General features: G+C 35.0%; 2 long non-coding RNA genes across 2 annotated transcripts in view; both read right to left on the bottom strand.

Annotated features, from left to right (window-relative positions):
• The window catches only part of LOC134534693 (uncharacterized), a 35,651-nt gene extending 15,174 nt beyond the window's left edge, over positions 1-20,477 (bottom strand). The window contains exons 1-2 of the long non-coding RNA XR_010075519.1: positions 20,278-20,477; positions 3,544-3,631 (exon numbers count right to left, since the gene is read on the bottom strand). This is a non-coding gene — a long non-coding RNA (uncharacterized LOC134534693). The remainder of the gene's footprint in view (positions 1-3,543; positions 3,632-20,277) is intronic.
• Positions 6,583-9,528, bottom strand: LOC134534696 (uncharacterized). The gene is made up of 2 exons (XR_010075524.1): positions 9,479-9,528; positions 6,583-9,170 (listed from the first exon to the last, which is right to left on the bottom strand). It is a non-coding gene; the product is annotated as an uncharacterized LOC134534696 (long non-coding RNA).
• Positions 20,478-20,887: the final 410 nt, after the last annotated feature.

The raw sequence follows: 20,887 nt of genomic DNA, 5'->3' as shown, positions 1-20,887 counted from the left end.
AACACCTCAGTCTTTGGACAGGTACACACGTAGTCAAGCAGACAAAGTACTTATGGGCATTCTGGTATAAAGGCTTTTATTATTATGTACTTCACATGAGATATGCAAATAAAACAATTTACACAATTCAGTAAAAAATGCCAACAGCAATTAATTGGCTTAGGTACAGACCAGGGCACTATATGACCTGGTCTAGAAAGTTATGTTTCATCGTTTTGTGTTAAATGTCCATTACTGAACTGAAATGATTACATTAAACAGCCTGCCACCAAGAGTAGACAACAAAGAAATGGTTGAAAAAATACTTATGAACGGCGGATGCTAACAGATCAGAAATTGCAATGGTGAGGTTCTTTCTCGAGGTGTGGCAGTTGCTTCCTACTCCACGCAGAGGTCGAGAGAGACCACAGCAGGGGTCAAGGTATCATGGCCATAGGAAGCTTCCAAATTACTGTTAGGTCATAAAAAGTTACATGAGAATGATATAAAATTAGCAAACCTTTCAAACATTTCATTAATATTATAATTATTAGGGCGAGCAAAGCGAACCCTAACACTATCCCACAACCCATACATTTTTGTGGTGGTATACTTTACGAAAAAACTATTACTCGTCTAGATTTGAAATTTAAAATAGTAATTTAGTCATGTCTAGATGTGTTATCTACCATTATTTTTGCAAACATATATATATAAACAGTGATGTGAAATATTTTATTAACTAGTATTTTATTATACTACTAGAGCTATCGGTTGCAAATTTTAGTATTAAAAGGGCATATCAATGTGTAATATTGTGTTAACTAGACTGTTACTAACACCATCTGTAAGAAATTACAGAACTAATAGGGCATACTGATGTGTAATACTTCTAGAATTTTTAGGAAAAAAATAGCTGGACTTTTTAGATTACAAATAAATAGAGAGAAGTATATGTGGAGATTAAATAAACTACAAATGGAACAATACAAGATAGAGAGAGGTGCTGAATTACAAAATTAATAATGTGCATGAAATATTAATTTTATTGGAGCGTTTATGAAATGTAACATTGATTACAAATAACTAATAGGTAAGTTTTCTTTTTTTGATTAAGTGAATATTTTTACTTAATTTAAAATTTGATGAAATTTTACATTTACATATACTATCACAAAATAGTTGTGTGTGATTACAGTCGCAGTCCGAAAATGTTAACGAATTTTCAAATTTAATCTTTTCTTACACTGTGCAATTTCAAGTCTGAAATGTTAGCTGTCAGAGTTTAATCCATTCTGAGTTTTAAAACAACAAATATATTGCATAATAAAACTTTACAACGTATCGTGAAAATGACAGCGAGTGTACATGTATTAATACTATAATATATTTTAGCAATTTTATAATTGTTACTGTTTCAGTGAAATGCTAGAAGATGTATGTTAACTGAATATAAAGAATACGAAAGTAACCGTTCTTTGATGAGTGATGCACGAGAACTTCAGAAAAAAAAACTGGAGATGCTGAATTGTATTCTTATCGAGAAGATGTTCACTATTTCGAATATATGTACTGTTAATTTAGAAACTGCCCAGAAAAATTTTGAATTAAAATTTTGCTATTTATGTCATTGTAGATGGTATTACTTACATACTGAAGAAGATGGACTTTGTACACTTTGCCACAAATTTCAAGTTAAAAGTGAAGTGAATATATTTTCCATAAACAATAATATGGATCCTGAACCACAAAAAAATCTTACTTTTCTTGAAGAACTATTAATCCCTAAAGTTCACCCAATTACTATAGTATAATGACTGAAAAATGTTCAATTTGGATAAAGTGGGCAAAAAAAGCTTGAGAGCCCTCACAGAGCCATGCTTTTTGCTAGTTTAATGTGTATTACTTAATAATACTTACGTAATAATGTGCTTAATATTTGAGTTCAAACTAACTGCTCCGATGAGGGTGCACTCTGAAAGGATTGTGCATGGCACCGCTCTGTTATTATCATCTGACAACACATACACTTGGGAATCAAAATAAAAAGCAAACATGTTAATTATATTCATGTGACACTAACATATTATGCAGAATGTGGCACATACTCTACACACATCTCTTATGGTGACGGAGTGAACACACACATACACACAGTTGACGGGAGGTCATAAAGGGCGCTAATGGGCAGAGATGGGGTTGTGGTGTGCGTAGGACAAGTCACATCGAGCTTAAGGACGGGAGTAGGCCTGTTCTGGTCAACGTCAACATCTACTATTTACAGGAACATCCCAAATTTTATGTTAGAAAGCTTAAACATTTTCAGAGATGATTTCCACATGATTTCAGTCCACTAACTCCAACAATTTATATTTAATAGCGACTGTAAACTGAAGTGAGGTGTTAAGAAAATAAAACACAAATTAGCCAATGGCAGCAGAAAATTAAAATTTTCAGAGTTATTGAGTATTTTGGGACTTTTTCGTAACTATCGTGACGTGTGGAAACTTACATAAAAACATGTAGTATTTAATTGAATGGTAAAACCAAATAATTCACTGATATTGACTATGTTTTTGCTTGTTAATGTATGTTTTTATGTTTGTTTTTTGTGTCATCCTTTAAATGGCCTCTAGCTATAGTATGGCACATAAAACCAAACCAAATAAATAAATAACAAATTAGGTACATTGCCTATTCTTACCTTAATGGTACTACTAAGTATGTAGTGACATAAATATGGTGTAAATTATGGCATCAAATAATACTTATGGTACAACAAAGTGAGTGTTGTCATTTATATAGATTAAGTCCCACCATTTTGGACTATCAAATATTTTACCAAAACGTGAAGTAAAGTTTCCACGGCTCTTGTTGAGTCCACATTCGTAAACTGAAGCAATTATTAAAAAGTCATTGTCACCAGCATTACATAACTAGTTATACCCTCCAATGGGTAACAGATTGTAATCTATCAATATAAAATTGTAACATAGCAAAAATGTCCATAAAAATTTATTTATGACCAGTCATTTAAAACATTTTGATATACAAATCATAAATTTAAATCATAGCAAAAAATTTGAACAATTACAAAATGGCAGGGATTAATCCCACTAAACCACAGGCATTCACTTTTTTCTTGCTTGGGTCTGCCTAAAAATAAAACCTTCCAATTTTTCTATCATTACTGGGATTGTCTGCTACAAATTGTTAGTCTCTCTCGCATCCTCTCTAGCCACACACATACGTACTGCTTACAGAATATAATATTGCTTTGTTCATCTCAATTATTAATCACCATTACATGCACACACAAAGTTTTTCTCATTTAAAATTTGCCATTTGTTCTCTAAATTCTTTAGTTGTCTGATCTGCAAAATTTTTTCTTTTTTATTATATTTTCTGTTACGTATGCCATAACTAGGTCATACAAAAAGCTCAGTGAAGTGTTTATATGTACTGTAAATTCCGGTATCACGCTCAGAGTATGGATGAACACACATTAATAAAGAGAGAAAGCATGAATGAAAATGTCAAAAACAGTTGCTATGTACTACTCACAGTATTGAGCCCGCTCTTCAAGAAGCTGTTCCGCAAATCTCAGCAACAAACTGTCACCAATCAACTGGTATGAGCAAAAACAAGGTTTCTGTAAAGGAAAAAAAAAATAATAAAAATTATAACCTAATATGGTAAAGCTCGAGTCTTTTGCTATTCTTGCAAGATCACACTATTACCAGAACAACACAATGTGCTTCACAATCAGCTAACGTAGCAAAATTTTATCTACAGATGTTTAAAGCCAATTTGGCAGATTCAAAATTAAAATATTTATATAATTACTTATGATTAAAAAAGTTTCCTTAATTTTTTTTTAAAACCACTACCATAATAATAAATATTTTATTCACCAAACAAGTTATGATTTACAAACATAAGAAATCAACTAAAATTTCAGTACTTTGCTTTCATAGTATTGTATGCATACTATTAGGTTCTACACTTGTTTTTATTTATTAAAGACATTTTTCTCAAACATCGTAGTTTTCTCACAACCATGGCTGCAGTTAAAACCATCAACATATATAATACCAGTCAGACAACACAAACTATTTTAACTCAGATAATGCCAACCTAGTCATACAAACTATATTAACCTACATACATAATGCCACTCTGGCAACTCAAACTATCTTAACTTAGATATATTGTTGCAGTAGTTGGCACTACTGCTTATGCAGGGGTTAGTACCACAGGTAAAGAGGAGCGACAGTGTATGTGTCATAGCGGAGCTGTAGAGATGTGGTGTTACTTAGAGATGTGATGTTACCTGTAGCACAAGAGTAATAAATGAGTGTCAGTCGAGTACTATATTCATTCAGTACCTGTAACATGGCGCAGTCGTGTGGAGTATCAGCGCATGGATTACTTAGTGCTTTTGCCTAACACTCAGACCACACTGTCAGGACAAACAAGCTATGGCAACGGGTGGGAATGTAAAACTACCGCAGGACCTGGATCTTCAAGGACCGACGGCGTATGTGGAAACTTTGGGAGACGCAGTTTGAAGATTATTTAATCAGCACAGGACAAGACCAGTCACATGACAAAGTGAAAATTTCTCTGCTACGAAATATGATGGAAAGTGAGTCTGCTCGAATCATATCAACGGTTCCTATGTCTGACGCAGATCGTGCTGACTACGGTAAGGTCAAAGCAGTGATTGAAAAATATGTCAGCCCACGGGTTAACGAGGTTTTTGAACGCTTTGTGTTCAATCAGAGAAGTCAAGAGGATGGGGAGAGCTTCAACCATTTCTACACGTCTCTCAGACAACTGATCCGGAATTGTAACTATGACGGGGATCCAGTGTCCGAGGACCAAGAAGACAGCATAGAAAACAAGATGCTACGTGACCGCATAGTCCATGGTGTACATGATAATGCGGTGCAGGAAGCGCTGCTCCGAATGGGAAATCTGACTCTTGAAAAGGCAGCGAGTCACTGCCGAGCATGCGAACAAAGCAAGCAGCAAGTTCAGCATATACATAGCATAAGTGGGGGCTCATTGAGTGAACAGGCATGTGTTGACGCAGTTTACAAAACCCCGCAAACGGTGGGGAAATCTGAGCAGCGGAAATATAATAAATTGAGGGACCTAAAAGAATTTAAGTGTGGTAGGTGCATGCTGACACATGGTTACAGAGCCTGCCCAGCATATAGAAAAAAATGTGCCAAGTGCGGGAAATATAATCACTTCGCGAAGGCGTGCAAGGTGAAGAAAGTGGGGTTCGTGGAAGGTTGTAAAGATTATAGCTCAGATGACTCTATGTATTGTGATAGCATTCAAGTAAGTCTAAGTGTTAAGCTTAAGAAAATGAGTAAGAAAAGCCCAGGCATCAACATGACGTACCCCAATGAATGGCATGAAAATATAGTCATTGAAAAAAAGGATCTCAGGGTTAAATTGGACACAGGTGCCCAGGTAATGTCTTGCCTCTTAAAATTTTTAAAAGGGTAAACAGTCAGTTTAGAGTACACAAAAGCAAACATAAAGTTGAAAACTCTGAGTGGAATTATCAAGCCATGGGGCAAAGTTAATCTTCAATGCAAAACTAAGGATAAGGAAGCCTACATAGACTTCATGATTGTAGATCTGGATGTCATGCCATTATCGGGGTTGTCAGGTTGCTTGGCCCTCAACTTACTGCAGAGAGTAGACTCAGTGACTAGCCAAGGAACGCCTAAGGATAAGTTTGTAGCTAAGAACCATGATATATTTCATGGTCTAGGGTGCTTCCCATAGGAGTGCACCATAAATACCAAGCTAGGGGCAGAACCTGTGTTTAGGCCCCCTAGAAGGGTCCCTGTGGCTATAAAGAAACAGCTGAAAGAGGAGCTAGACAGACTAGAAAAGAAACATGTAATTGAGAAAGTGAACAAAATAGATATTAAGGCGTGAATTAGTAACCTTGTGGTAACAGAGAAACCAAATGGCAAGCTGAGGTTATGTCTGGACCCTTCAGATTTAAACAAAAACATCATACGACAACATCATGTAGTACCCAACATGGGTGAAATCAGTGGGAAATCTATGGGCAAGAGATTTTTTACTGTATTTGATTTAAGAGAGGGATTCCATTAAGTGCTGTTAGATAAGGAATCCTCCTTGAAATGTTGCTTTTCAAGTCGGTATGGAACGTACAGATATCTCAGATTGCCATATGGTATAGCGAGTGCTCCTGAATCATTTCAGCAATTGGTGGAAGAAAACTTTGCAGATATACCCAAAACTGTCATTTACTTCAATGATCTGATGTGTATGGGAGATACGGGTGATTATCAGAATAGGCTGCATTTTCATGAACTGAATTATGGGAATTTAAAACTTGTTTAAAAAATCTGAAAAAAATTTACTTGATCAACCAAATGTTCATAAGTAAGTCTTAAGCAGTGGCATAGCTGAAAACTCGAAATTTCATTTTGTTTAACATTTTGAAATTTTGAGGATCAGCGCTAAAGATGCAGTGTCCACGCTAAAGACTTTAGTGTGTTCAAAAAACAGAATATAATAAAAATAATAATAATTGCAACTGTCTCATACAAAATAAACTTTATTACTGAAATTAATATGCATTAAAAATTACTTCACAATTTTAACAGAAAAATTAAAACTGCAAAACTGGAAAAGTAAAGGTTGTTGCTCGAGAACTACATGGTACAGGATTGCCAATCTTTTTCACCACATCAAAAAAAGGATATTTCATTGTGTCCTTCTGTGCTGGCCATTTGTACTTTCCTCCTACTGTAGGATGCATTACCATGACCTCAACGTCATCAAAATTTACTGATGTGACTTCGCCTGGGTAGTGAATTCCATCATAGGCCACAACTACCAATTTCATAGGAGACTCTGGAACCTTTAGAGGCTTTTGTACAATCTGATAATGAAGTTGGAATCTGCATTCCCAGATGGTAGTGCTTGCATACTGTATCTGTTGGACATTCAAAGCACCCTAATTCTCGGAACATTAAATGCCTACTTGTCTTTGTCCAACAGACTTGATGGACCTTCATAGACCCTGCAAAAAATATAATAGTTTCTTTATCAACCTTACATTCTATTTCCATTACAGCTTCCTCGCTCACAGCTTCCATGTGCACACCAGAAATGTTCGCCATTAATGAACTTAAGAGAACCTCCAAGTTCGAAATATCATTGCCTTCTGCAACCAGGCGATCTGCAGTACGTTTTAGAAGACCTCCTATGCCATCCGGGGCCCCCTTACCATGTCCAGATTCTGAATAATTCCAAGAAATTTTTTCAATTCCAGGAAATATGCTGAGAATGTAAGTTTTGATCATTGCATACATGGTTTTATTACGATACTGTGTACTTGGACTGTCTGAATAGAAATGGAGGTTTCTAACATCTGGAAACTTAGCTAAATACTTCTGTATTATTGGAGACATATGTGCCACTATGGCAAAGGCGTCATGACGATGGCTTTTAGATAAAGTGCAAAATGACTCTTTAACGCTACCTTCTGCATAAACTACACCAGTGTGAAGGGTGACCTGTTCCCTCGAAGCCCTAAAGTGAACACACTGCCCTAAAGTGAACACACTGCTTCAGCAGCATATTTGCACATATAATTTTCCGAGAAATCTATGTGGAATAGGATGTCTGTACACTGTAAATTCTTCTTTAGTTTTGACATGACTGAATACGGATGTTTGATGTTGAACTTGTGTTGCATGAAACTCACTATACTATTTTAAAACATGTCCACAAAATCACCCACATTTAAATGAACTTCATCTTTCACAGTCTTCTTTACTTCAATCTCTAATTTTGTCTTTTTACTTATAACTTTCTCTTTCTTAGTTATCCACTGCTTTAAAGTCAGTTGGTGATAGTCAAAGACTTTGTAACACAAAGTTTTATATTTAGAACGAGTACACACCCTTCTGTAATAATCTTCTGTTTCTTTCTCACACATCAACATTTTAATTACCTTCCCTTCATCATTGGTGTCAAAAATTTTCAACAAATGCATTTTCCGCACTATCAATTTAAAGTTCTCATGTTTAACACAAAGGCATGTGTCTCGATCATTCACCTTTGGTGCTATTATCCAAAAGGGACGCAGTCTACAAAAGACAGTATAGCTTATTTGGAAACTCTGAATTTGTTGGAACTTGAGGTGGAGATTTCTAATAGTGTCTGTCAAATATCTCTTTTGCTTCTGTTTACCTTTCCTTGAAATCATGTATTTCTTTCCAGGACATAAACATGAGTTGTCATCCTGTTCCAGAAAAGTTGTTACCAAATATTTAATGTACTTTACTCTATTCCTTTTCATTCTTTCATAACATTAGTTCTTGGATCGCTTTGTGTTGCCCTTTGCAATTGAACGAGAAAGAAACTTCTTTGCTTCTTTTGCCATTCTATACTTCTTGATAATCTTTCCAGATATGGCTTTAGTAAATATTTGCTTCTCTTTCTCATGTGATTTTAATCTCTTATAGTTTTCTGATAACTCTTTGTAAATCACTTCACCAAACAGAAGCTTTTTTCTGATATCCTTTCCAACATTTCTCCCTCTTAATAATGTATTTACCTTAGTTTTAGTTGTCAAATCTTGCTTGCTGCTTACACCTAACCTACTTCTTTGGTATCGTTTCTTATACTTTTCATATTTTTTTCTGAGTTTCTCATTTTGGGCTTTGAGTTTATTTATTTGACGGTAAGCTTTTGCTCTGTCCCGACGAACTTGTTTCCTACCCCTTTTTTTCTGGCTACTTCCATGTTCCTTTATACTTTGTGATGTGTTCAAAGTTTCTGCAACTGTTGGTAGATGTGGTGTACTTGCATGGTCACTTGTTTCTTCATTTGAAGTCACTGGTGTTCATATGTCCTTCGCATTCTTTTTTCTTTTGTCTGTAGCATTTTTTTTCTGTTCTCCACTTCTTCTTGTACATTCTTTTCTCACGTGAATTCATGTCTTTCACCAACTTAACTTTTCCAGACTCTTTTGCTTTTAAGTAGATTTCATGCTTTTTTTCTTTCAGGGCTCTTAATTTATCCGGATCTTTTTTCATATTTTCACGCCTCCTTTTCTCACACACTCTCTTCCGCTTCAACCTTTCTTCATTGCTTAAATGCCCCTTGGTTCTAGCCATTACCTGCAACAATGATAAAATACTGGTAAGTCCTAAATGCAATTATATATAAATTTGTCTGTAGCATGGATACTGAGTCTTTAGTATGGATGCAGAAAGTCCATGCTAAAGACACTTGAATCTGTCCATGCTATTGACAAAAGTTAGGTTAGCCACAATTATATTCCATATGTAAGGACCAATCAGTATGAAACTTTTAATGAAGTTTATACGTTCACTTGGTTTTTAAATTATTGTTCACATTTTAATTAATCATTAATAACTTATCCAGAATTCAATCCATTCTAAAGACATACAATTTTCCTACTTACCTGAAAAATTCATCCACAATAAGTAAACACACTTTTTTTATGACTTTTCCCTCAAATTTGAAGCCAGTGCAGCCAACCTATAGTAAAGGTAAATAAATTTACTCTAGAATAAAATGGATAACTAAATATTATTTTTCATTTAAAGACTCTTAAACACTGTCCATGCTAAATACATAAGACTTTGGGGACAATTTTTCAAACACATGAAATACCAATTTTTACCAACTAAAAAAAATATGTATATGAATAAATTATCCCTTGATAAATATTTTTATGAAACTGACCTTAGTTCATACTACTTATTAAAATAACAACTTGAATTATATACATTCATCTGTAAAAGTGTGGTCAGGTACAACCAGTGGCGTAGCCGGGGGGGAGGGGGGGGGGGGTTAGGGGTTCAACCCCCCCCCCCCCCCTTAGCACCAAATATTTAATTAATTTCTAATTCATCACTCAAACAAATTTCATTTTTAAAATTAATAAAATTTTTACCATTACAATATTTAATTTTAAGTAACGAAAACTGCTAAAATAGCACTATTTTACACCTTAAAATCCAAATTTCCCCGGGGGAGGAGCCCCGGACCCCCCCCCCCTTTAATACGGGGGGGGGGGGGAAGGCCATGCTTCCTAACACCCCCCATACACAAATCCTGGCTACGCCACTGGGGACATCTATGCTACTGGACATTTTACATAATTTAGAAATTATGGCATCCATACAGTACAATAAAAAATGTAAATAACAATCTTAAATCATTTACAATAATCTCTGCAAAAATAAAAAAAAATTAACACAATCGTAAATTTGTTAATTCTTAGGAAAATTACACTGGGACGCAAAATCCAGCCTATTCTGATAAATCACCCATACTGAACAAAGTCACGATGAAACAGTCCGCCTGGTAGTAGAGAGGGCAAGAGCACTTAATGTCAAATTCAATAAGGAAAAACTTCAGTATAGTCTGACTGAGGTCAAATACGTTGGCCATTTGTTCTCGTCTCAAGGGATGAAAGTTGATCCTGACAGAGTGAAGACATTAACAGAACTACCCCCACCCACCAGCAAAAAAGAATTACAGAGTGATTGGTATGTTTAACTATGTACGATGCTTTGTACCTGAAATGTCACACATAATGTCTCCTCTCTGTGAATTGTTGAAGACAGGGGTTATGTGGGAGTGGCTGCCAACTCATCAGCAAGCATTTGACAAACTAAAAGGGAAGGTGTCGTCAACCCCAGTGCTAACATTGTTTGATCCTAACCTAAAAACCACACTACAGTGTGATGCTTCGCAATATGGGTTAGGTTGCTGCATGGTTCAAAAGAGTACCAAAATTGGTAAACTGCAGTTGGTCACCACTGCATCTCGTAAAAGTGAAAGAAATTACTCCCAAACAGAGAAAGAGTTACTGGCCATCTATTATGGTGTAAGTAAATTTCATGACTTCATTTATGGGTATGATTTTGATGTACAAACTGATCACAAACTATTAGTCGCAATAATGAATAAGAACATTGCAAAAATTGGCTCAATCAGGCTGCAAAGACTCAGATTGAAACTTATGAAGTACACCCTCAATGTATACTATGTGCAGGGTAAACCTTTACACTTTGCAGATGTACTGTTGCGATCATGTTTGAAAGATACTGATAATGATACAGAGCAGACAGAAATGGTTCACACAGTTAGTGCACATCTACCCATGAGTGAAGAGAAACAACTATTGTTCAGAGAGAAAACAGATAAGGATGATGAGCTTGTAGCTGTGAAAAAGTTGTACTATGATGGGTGGCCAGACCGTGTCAGAGTACCAGAGCAATGTAAACAATATTACAATCTTAAAGAGGATCTGTTTGTGCAAAATGGAATTGTATTCTTAGGGTATAAAATATTTGTACCAAAAGATCTTAGAACATATGTGTTAAGGGTAGTTCATGAAGGTCACTGTGGGGTAGACAAGACACTGGCTAGGGCCAGGCAGTTATTCTATTGGCCCGGAATTAAAAGGGACATAGAGGGGATGGTACTCAGGTGTGGCACCTGTGAGAAATTTAGGTCTGCAAACTATTGCCAGACCTTGATTCCTCATGAAATTCCAACACTCCCGTACATAAAAGTAGGAGCAGACATTTTTGACCAGTCGGGTAACAGTTATCTTGTACTCATTGACTACTACTCTCATTGAATAAACATATGCCCCTTGAAAACTAAGACCTCTAAATCGGTCATAGATGCTATGCAAAATGTTTTTAACGTTCATGGGTTTGCAAAAGATCTAGCAACAGATAACACACCGTTCCTGTCCTACGAGTGCAAGGAATACTACAAGAGCTTACTTACGACCAGCAGCCCTCATTATCACCGTAGTAACGGAATGGCGGAAAGAGCGGTAGGCATTAGTAAGAAAATTTTAAAGAAAAGTACATTAGAGGGAACAGACATCAGGGACCTACTACAAGAGCACAACAATACGCCTGTAACAGGCTTGCAGGCTTCTCCAGCTCAAGTATTGTTTAGTCGCCAAATTAGGACCAAGATGCCCATTACCACAGAGGCCCTTAAACCAGCAGTACAAGAGGCCATACATGAAACACTCCAAGCGAAGCAATAGAAAGTAAAGGGGAGGTATGATAAGACAGCATGGAGGAAAGACCTTGAACTTAAAGAGGAAGACAGGGTTGTTATTAGGACAGAGAATGACACCTGCTGGGAACCAGGCGTAGTGGTAAAAAAAAGTAAGGAACCTAGGTCATACTGGGTTAGGAAGGACCAGAACGACAGAGTAGTGAGGCAAAATACCAGTCAACTAAAAGCAACTAAGACTAAGATTGTAGAACTTCCAGGTAGACAGATTCCTGAAGCTGACATGTCAGCAGAGACAAATAACAAAACAAAAATGGGAAAAATCACAGTACCGGGGCAGATACATCAGCCTAGGCCTGAGGTGGAGGAAGCTACACTCACAGGTGAGGTGAGGGGCTGTACCAAAACAGCGAATAGAAGGACTAATGACCCTGAAGAGACAAAACATAGTAGGACTAAGGATGGAAATGTAGGACTTCGGGGACTTGACAGTGGTGACGAGGGGATGTAGGGTTTCCAGGGTTTGATAGGGCTGAACATGAGGCCAAAAATACAAGAGTAACAACTTCACAAAACTATGTAACGAGAAGTGGATGACGTGTTGTTGTAAAGAAACCCTATGAACCATCGGTCAAGTAGTAGTGTAAAAAAAAAAAGGGGGGAGGGAGTTGTTGCAGTAGTTGGCACTACTGCTTATGCAGGGGTTGGTACCACAGGTAAAGAGGAGTGACAGTGTATGTGTCATGGTAGAGCTGTAGAGATGTGGTGTTACTTAGAGATGTGATGTTACCTGTAGCACAAGAGTAATAAATAAGTGAGTGTCAGTCGTGTACTATATTCATTCAGTACCTGTAACAATATAAAATACACTAATAGCCATACTTCACTCACTATGTCTTAAACTTATCTTATTACCTTAAAACCTTTAAGTATAACTTGCTTGGTTGTTAGGCTGCCTACCTAATACCATCACAACTAATATATTTGCTGATACCTGTTAAGTGTTATAGTTATGACTACAAAATTTTGCAATCAATGTTGATAAATTATAGAGCATTTCAAACCATTTACATAGAAACTCAGTGCTTATAAATTGGGATAAATGTAGCAAAACTTGCCACGTAAGCTGATTCTGTTAGTGATCACTGCTGATAAAGACATTTTTATGATTCATATTTAATATGTTTGACTTTGATTGTCTGGTATATGCAAAATTGTGCAACGTTTGTCTCTATTATTATAAAACATTAACACAAATTTGTCTGTCTGTCTGAGCATCACACAGAAACTACTAGTTACATTAGCTACATTAAAAAAGTTAAAAATAGTTAATGGTTGGTAAGATTAGTATAGCTATATTATTTTATAGTATTTGTGATATAGCTAACCTAACCTCACACACCATTCATAAGATTTCACAGTATTTTTATTGTAACTAACCTAACCAACAGATCACATTATTTGAAGGTATTGTTAATGTAACTCAACAATTCTATAATTACATGGTCACTAAAATCTATGAAAGACAAAACTGAAATCTTTCCCACGTGTTAATATCCTATATTATGTACTACCAAAGTTGCATGAGTGAGCGGCGAACTTCAGAATTGTTCATGCTTCAGAATGGACTGGTGTGAATCTCAGGTTTCCCAAGTTACTAAGCTAAAGCAAATTGGCAGTAGCTGCATCCACTGCACAGGCTACCTAATGTAAGGGTCATTCCGTGTGAAATCACCAAATGTTTAATTAAATAGTTGCTCGACTATTTTTAAAAAAAATAATTTTTTTACCACATATAACCTTATCAATGGGTAGTTCAAAACCATATTCATTTTATTTTTGTGTGCCACCATTTTCAGTAGAGGCTTGTTTATCTTCCCAAGTGCGTGCTCTAACAGTGGTTTGCAGTGGTTTCAATAAAAGGTCATTGTTGACATTGTATTAAAGATAGAAGGTTCTGGTCTTCACTGAAGTAAAGTAAACATTGTATGGTTACCAAAAATGTCTAGAAATAAAGATATAATTTTTTTTAACCTTATGTGAAATGACCTTGAAATTTGTCAAAATTTTTATAAAAATTTCATTTTGAACATTTTTTTAAAGTGACTTGGAGTTGGAACCACAGGGCAAATATTTTTTTGCAATAAGTATGGATGGCAGACTTTCCAGAAAAAATGAGATAATGTGTGGGTTTAAACTCCTTCCTGGTTTTCTGTTGCATTAAACTTCTAAAATTTTCATTTTTTGAGTTTTTCAAGGTCAAATATCTCAAAAGGGGGACCAGGTAAAATTTTTCTGTTTCCACTATTTAGTACACCTACTGGTACTTAACAAATTCTGCAAGTTTCATTTTGTGGTTCAAACAGGTGTAGAAGTTAAAGGCTTTGAAACTTAGGTAAAAAGTTGTAATATTTTAGCTCTAATTACTTGACTGTAATCAAATTGTGTAACAGTTATTAATGTTTATTTTATTTCTTATGAAGTGCAAATATAATATAAGGCTTTGAGTTGTAACATATGGAAAGTTAAAAATAAATCATTTTGTAAGGAGGCATGAATGGACAAGTTGTGACAAGCAAACCTGATGTAACCATCCAAAGAGCAAGTTGTGACAAGTTGAATATATGTGCATTGCAGCCAACCACTTTAGTCTTGTGTCTGCTGCCAAGGAGTAAAGATGTGTTTGTGTTCTGTGGTTTTGTATGTGCTGTCTACTCTAATATTGTTTATTTGGCTCCACACAAGTATTGCTGGTATGTGTTACAATTCTGCATTGAAGTGAGCTACTTAGTTGTTACCTGCAGTTTCTGTCTCAAAGTGACTACGTAGAACTATCTACCAGAAGTATGGAGTGTTCTTTGGGTACTTTTACACATGAAGATTGTGAAAATGATTCATATGGCAAGTATTACCTAAAATTATCATCAGACTTCACTAAATCGCAAATTGACCTTCTTAAGAAAAGAAGTAAGTTACATAACATTGTTAATGTGTGTACTTTCCACGAAAAAAAATATCTGGACAAGTATAATCATCTTTTTGGAAATTCGTGTTGCGATCCATTTTCATACCATAAAAAAGTTATCAAAAAACAGTTAAGGGAAATAACTGTAGAGTTGTCTGAAAGATGGCCATCACTGATTCCTGGCAAATCTGTTTGTTGCTCTTGTCATAAAAAACTTTCAAGTAATGTTGAGGGGAATTTAGGTACTAGTACTAGCAACTGTGATAACGAAGAACTATTCACCGCACCTGAAATTGTTGTAGAGTCTATCAATCAAGCTGGCTCTGCTTTAGGAGTTTCCCAACTAAAATTATTAAACTTAGTGATACAAAAAAACATCTAGAAGTTAGACGAACTGTGAGCAAATTTTCTTGTGCAATTAAGAAAAAATTAAGCGACACTTTTACCATCACCTGTGAGTCTCAAGATGAGGATGATGAAGAAATAGCTGATACTGCAATAAAAGACATGGAAATTCATATTGAAAATCTCAAGAAAAGAATTAAGACCTGTACATCCAACAATGAGAAAATACAAGTCATTAGTGTAGTGCCAAAAAGCTGGTCAATGAAAAGAACTGCACATGAGTTAGATGTAAGCGAATATCTGGTTAGAAGAACACGTGAAATTGTTAAGGAACGTGGTGTTATTCCACAGCTCACATCTAAGAAAAAAGGGAAAGAATTGCCTCAAGAAACTAGAGATCTCGTTGTTCAATTTTATGAAAACGATGAAGTTAGTAGAATCTGTCCTGGAATGAAGGATACAAAATCGGTTCATCTTGATGATGGGAAGAAAGAACTAAAGCAAAAACGTTTAATTCTGTGTAATTTAAAAGAACTATACCAAAAGTTTAGAGAAGAGCATCAATCTGTAAAGGTTGGGTTTTCTACATTCTGTATTCTGCATCCCAAGTGGTGCATCCTTGCAGGAGCTAGTGGCACTCATTCTGTTTGTGTATGTTCAATTCACCAAAATTTCAAACTAATGACTATGGCAGTAAAAACAGATGACTGGAAGGTCCTTCTTGAAAATATTGTGTGTGATTTAAATAGTGAAGATTGTATGTTTGGAGAGTGCCCAAATTGTCCTGAAGTAGGAAACCTGAAAGTAGATGAACTATTGCAGGGTGTCAGTGATGATGACGATATCACATACAGTCAGTGGATAGTAGCAGACCATTGCAACCTTGTAACGATAGTAGAACCACATGCTGAATTCAAAGAGAAATTTGTTAGTAAACTAATGGCATTGAAGAAACACCATTTCATCTCGCAGAGTCAATCACAATTTCTGAAAAGTAAGAAAGAGAATCTACAAAGTGATGAATGTGTAATAATTCTGGATTTCTCAGAAAACTATACATTTATCATCCAAGATGAGATCCAGAGTTATCATTGGATGAATTCTCAGGCCACAATTCATCCCTTCTGTGTGTACTACAGAGATGATGCTAAGAATTTGTGTACTAAGAGCCTTTGTGTTATAAGTGACTGTATGAATCATAACACAGTTGCTGTGTACACATTCCAAACAAAGTTGATACACTTTGTTAAGTCCCTTATTCCTAATTTGAATCGAGTTGCCTATTTTTCTGATGGATCGGCTGCTCAATACAAGAACAGGTTCAATTTTTCTAACTTGTGCAAGCATAAAGAAGATTTTGGATTAGAAGCAGAGTGGCATTTCTTTGCAACAAGTCATGGAAAGGGGCCTTGTGATGGTATTGGTGGAACTGTCAAGCGACTGGTGGCTAAGACAAGTTTACAGCGACCGAAAGAAGGCCACATCATAACACCAATGAGTATGTTTCAATTTTGTGTGGAAAACATAAAAGGAATAAATTTTGTGTTTGTGGGAGAAAGAGAAGTTCAGGAGGCAGATCTTCACTTAAAAAGCAGGTTTGATAATGCTAAAAGAATTTTAAGCACTAGAGATCAACATTGTTTTAAACCGAAGAACACATCAACAATACAATACAGCATCATTTCAGCATCGTTTGATACGAAACACAAAGAATATCCAATTGATGGCACTACTGGTGTTTTTAACATTAGTGACATCTCAGTAAACGACATTGTTGTGTGTGTTTATGATAACAGATGGTATATTGGTAGAGTTTGTGAGGTTTCTCAAGAAAACAGTGATATCAAGGTGGTCTTCTACATATGTGGTAAAAATATTAATTTTTTTAAAAATAGTCGAGCAACCTCAACTTGGTGATTTCACACGGAATGACTCGTAACCTATAAATGCTAATTTCTCTAAAACCAGTAGGAATTTGCAAATGCTGTTTTAAAGGTAAACAGTGGAATGTCTGTAGTACTGAAAAAAATACCATTTTTTGAATTTTATTATTTTATTTACAGAAAACCTGCAACATAAGAACTTTACCTTTCAAAAATGTAACTTAATTTAACCATTTGTTAACTACTTATAGTATTACAATGACCTCTTACAATTTGATACATCATTTTGGATAAATACAAAGCACAGGGGTCATCGAAACAAAGGCACAAACAAAAATCAGAAAATGTAATTTTTTATATTCTTATCTTACTAATAAATGTGTATAACAGGCACTGTGTTATTTCTATCATTTCATCATATTTCTATCATTTCTATCATTTCATTCAGAAGCGCACCAAGGAATTTTTTTTGGGAAGTGGGGAGGGGGGGGGGGGGGGGTTGAAGTTGGTTTTTTTTTTATGAAGGAACACTGGTTTCAAAAATAAAGAGGTGGGTCCGAGGGTCCTCTCCCGGGAAAATGTGGATTTCTGGGTGAAAATTGGTGTTATTTAAGAAGTTTTTGTATCTAATTATTGAATATACTGCTGGTAGAAAAAAGAATAATTTTTAGTAGGGTACTAAATTTTGTTTTAGACAAGAATTAAACAAAGATACCTTTATCAAACCCAGGGTCTCGTCCAGTCGAAATCCGTATTATTTTAATACGATGAGAATCATAGCATGCATTAAAGTCCACATTCTGTGCAACTTAAATGACTGACAATGATGGTTTGCTTTTTACTGCATTCACACACACAAATTAAGTTCACTCTACAAGTAAAAACAAAGGGTATAAAATTCACACATATAATTTCTATTTAAAACTGCAAAAAATACAGTCCAAAATTGATAACTTTTCGTAACTAATCAAAATTTTATACATGTTCTTGTTATTTCCATAGACAAAACCATAACAGTTTCTTTCTATGAACACAAAATAAAAAAAGTCAATTTATATTAACAAACATAAACGGGAAATCGATACAATGGATGGCGCTAAATTTGAATTTTATTTTAACAAAAATTATGCAAAAATTGAGATAAACGTAGCGCACAAACAATTCTTAGTTTAATACTAACACCATAATGTAGGTATACTCTGACGTGAAAACATCTCACAAAGTTTGGTAGATTGAGTGCTGCCCATAGACCATCGTACATATTTTGCTGGGACTGAGGATATTTTTACTTTTTCCATTCTAGATTTTTCTTCGCATTTTCGGAGGGGGTTTAAACCCCCTTAAATTCCCCCCTGGGTGTGCCACTGGCTACTACAGAAAGATTTCACAGTAACATGTTCATACAAGGTCACAATATTCACCATGTTGAATTCTTTAAACAAGATGTTAGCATGTCATTTGAAATTTGAAAATACATTTTATTTTTGGTTCCAAATGTTTTCCTAATTAGGTATTCTATAAAATTTAATTGCGATACTATATGGGTAAATATGTAGTTGGGCGGTATTTGCGAAAAAAAAATGTTAAAAATCCGAAAATACTTTTATTCTATGCTCTTAAACTTCCTCTTTTCAATAAAAGCGGCGGAGGTAATAAATTCCAAATACTTTAGGAGATATCGAATTTTTAAATTTCATCATATGTAGTTGAGCGGTATTTGCGAAAAAGAATGTTAAAAATCCGAAAATACCTTTAATAGATGCTCTTCAACTTCCTCTTTTCATTAAAAGCGGTGGAGATAAGAAATTCCAAATACTTTAGGAGATATCAAATTTTTAAATTTCATCACAATTATAGCAGTGCGTTCATGTGGCTTTCACCATTGTTTCTTGTTTACGAGCATCCATTTTTTTATTGGATAATGATGTCACGTGATTGTTCGTGATAGGCCAGAATTCAAATTAACCAATACGTGATTATTTACTTCATTTTTTGTTTAAAACGGTATTTAATTACCGCCTCCAACTTAGGCGAGTTTTTAACGTTTCTAATTTTAAAGTCTTATTTTTTATTATTGCGCAAGTAATAAGTAACAAAAAAATTTTACGTGAGTTGTTTCTGTTCATCCTTTGTCCCGGTTTGTTAGGTCAGGTCAGTTGCATTATAAATACTTTAAAACTAAAGAACCATTGAAATAATTTCATATTATTTCTAATGTACGCTTAGTTTCAAAGTATTTATAATGTAACTGACCTGACCTAATCGACCATTTTCATTAATTAGGCATTCACAAACACACGACAAAATAAAAAAATGGCGACGGTCGAATGATAAACACAGGTCTTGTATGCAAAATAAGAACGGCGATATCTCCTAAAGTATTTGGAATTTCTTTTCTCCGCCGCTTTTAATGAAAATAGGAAGTTGAAGAGCATCTAATAAAGGTATTTTCGGACTTTTAACATTTTTTTTCGCAAATACCGCTCAACTACATATGATGAAATTTAAATTCGATATCTCCTAAAGTATTTGGAATTTCTTACCTCCGCCGCTTTTAATTAAAAGAGGAAGTTGAAGAGCGTCTAATAAAGGTATTTTCGGATTTTTAACATTTTTTTTCGCAAATACCGCTCAACTACATATTTACCCTGTTATTTACTAGTTGGAATAAATTAAGTCAAATGTGGAAGTTTTTGGGCCACAGAGTAATCACCATGCGTATGCATGTATTTGGCTTTGGTACCTTTCAAGTTTATATATATATATATATATTACTATTTTTTATAAACTTTAAAATTACAAAAAAATAATGTAGCTCTGGTAAAATAGTATACCTTAGAATCACTAGGACCCAGAAATAATCTTTCAACTTTTAAACAAACACCTTGAAGAAAATTAGGTCAAGAATTTGCGTTAACACGCTGTTAATACGATATTTTCTATAGTATATTATGATTTAAACTTTTTAACAGAAAACTATTGCAGGTTTTTAGGTTAACACGTTTATTTGCTTACCACTTCTGTAGACATAATGTGAATATGTATTAATTTGAATTTTGAGGGAAAAATTTTGAATTTAGTCGGAACAATGTTCGTTATATTTTAATAAAATGTCAGCTAATTTTCTTAGCACCAGTCAATTACAAAACGACACAAACATTCTCTCCGCCAAATATTTAAAACTTAACAACAATCATAGACAAAAGGTACAATATAGGAAACTCAGGCCATTTAACATGGCGAGCGCTGGCGACACATGACTGCAGCGATCTTAGCGACTTGTCCTGCAGAACGCCCGCGAAATTCAAATTTCCGGTTATTATAATGGACGATTTCGGCATAATTTTTCTCTCGTCTTTTAAAAACTTGTTGTCATCGCGAAATGAATTTACCATCCTTGAATTTGTATTAAAACAGTGTTTCATAACCAGAACACTTTTTTACAATCTACAAAGATTTATTGACTATAAGATCTGAAAAATGATGTCATTTCAGATATAACAGACAAACTAAAGGACACAGATGAGACAGAATTTAACAATTAAATATACACTATATAGTTTACTTCGTAAATATTCCGCGAAAAAATTAAAAACAGGTAATTTTCTTGGGAAGAGTTCATCTG

This window comes from Bacillus rossius, chromosome 8, assembly GCF_032445375.1.
Source record: "Bacillus rossius redtenbacheri isolate Brsri chromosome 8, Brsri_v3, whole genome shotgun sequence".
In the NCBI taxonomy this organism is placed as follows: domain Eukaryota; kingdom Metazoa; phylum Arthropoda; class Insecta; order Phasmatodea; family Bacillidae; genus Bacillus; species Bacillus rossius.
Note: the sequence above shows the minus strand (reverse complement) of the source record. Positions and strands in the feature narration are given on the sequence as shown.